The following is a 2013-nucleotide window of genomic DNA, read 5'->3' on the forward strand; positions in this document are numbered from 1 at the left end:
GTTCGCGACCGACACATCACTATTATCTAGCTTGTTGTCAGCTGCCCAGAGAGGAAAGGGTGTTATGTCTAATCTGATGACAATGAGTATGAAAGTATTGTGAATAAATAAGCATATATGTCCATGTTTTTGTGTGTTAGAGCCCTGAATTGAGTTCATAATATGAGCCTTGAGGTGAGGAGCTAGAAGATGAGATGAGAATGAGGAAAGAGAGAGCAGTGGTGGTGGAGGAGGCAAAAGCTATAATGAGAAAGAAATGCTGAAAATACAAATATTCAAATTTTGAATGGTCATAAATAGGTAACTTTTTAAGAGTACTTCAGTCTATTAGAATATCTAAATACATAATAATGAGTGTATAGTTATGAGAAGAACATGTTTATTTATATCAAAAACCTCAAGGTGACCATACAATATTAGAAAGAAACCCCAACAATCAGACGACCCTCTAAGAGCAAGCACTTGACGATGGGAGGAAAATCTCCCTTTTAACAGGAAGAAACCTTCAGCAGAACCAGGCTCAAGAGAGACGCAGCCATCCACTGTGACTGGTTGGGGGTGAGGAGAAAGAAAGGGAGCAAGAAGAGAAAGGAAAATAAACACACGGTATAAAAGGAATCCCAACTGGTGGCTGGTTCCATAATATAGGACCTGATAGCTGAAAGGTCAAACTACAGGCTCTGTTAGAATAATAAGGTATCAGAAGAAGTGATCAGAATACTTGTCTAAGAGACTTCAAGCTGTGTTACTGCGTCACTAAACCATGATTTTGTTTGTGACAGTGTCTCATGACAATGATGTACGAGCATGCAACATGCGTTGTAGCAACAGACGTGTGCACATCAACAATGGATAATATGGAGTGCGGGAGAGAGTACGACCATGTAGTGTTTAAAGTTTAGAAGTAGTGACATTACTTTGAGTTTGATTTTGTAAAAAGTGACAAAAACATTTGGGTCCGGTGTATACTTTGCATGGGAAGAAAACTTCTTTCTACAGAGAAAAATTAAACTTTAAATCTGAGCAAGCACCGAGCACGCTGCCATGGGAATGTGAAATTCACAGAAACCCCCGGATCCCCCCACTGACATAAGGGCTGCGGCACCGGACAAACCTCCACCTGCCCCGCTAAACAGGTGAAAATAGATTTAAGAGCAACAGGACTTAGTGCTGCTGAATCTTTGATTTTATTTATTTATTGCTGTGTTTTACTTGCATCTATTTGAAAGAGTGCGTGTAAACAGAAAAAAAATAATTTTATTTTATATTCTGGAATATGCAGAAAATAGGTAAAATAATTTCTTCAAGTCAAAGACAGTTGCATATGATTTCATTTTTGCTTGACACAATGTGCATTAAGTTAAAAGATTAAAGCTCATAAAACAATTTTTTTAAAAAATACTTTTTCATTTGATTCAATTTTATATGATGGATTGTGCAGAAAAAGTAGAAATGGACTGAAAGGTCTATTTCTTTATAACGTAATCAGGTTGTATATTGTATATTGTTTTTTAAAGTAACTAAGTAATAAAGTAACTAATTACTTTTAAAAAATAAGTAGTCAGTAAAGTAACAGGATTACTTTCTTGTAGAAGTAATCAGTAATTAGTAACTAATTACTATTTTCAAGTAACTTGACCAACACTGCTTATAACAGTAACATATTAACAACACTTTCACATTACAGATTTACAATTCTTCAAATTCAACTTCTGAATGTTCTTCTCGGGCACAGCGTTCACTATGCAGCGTTTACACTTTAGTTTTTGTTTTATTGAAGCAATGTAACAGCTTCCATAAACTGTCCTAACTCTGATTCCAAGCCCCATCACTCAATTTCATCACATCACAGCCAGAAGACATGAATGTACGAGGCAGCTCTGCTAACTAATGGTAAATGTCAAAGTAAACAAAAAATAATGTGATGCTTGTTGGAGTCAAATTGTTAAATGTAGTGTTGTGTAGTGTTTTATTATCCGGTTGTTCAGTGATGACACGACGAATCCTACTTCC

Source organism: Pundamilia nyererei, unplaced genomic scaffold (assembly GCF_000239375.1).
Source record: "Pundamilia nyererei isolate P.nyererei 1_Seehausen unplaced genomic scaffold, PunNye1.0 scaffold00279, whole genome shotgun sequence".
NCBI classification, from domain to species: Eukaryota; Metazoa; Chordata; class Actinopteri; order Cichliformes; family Cichlidae; genus Pundamilia; species Pundamilia nyererei.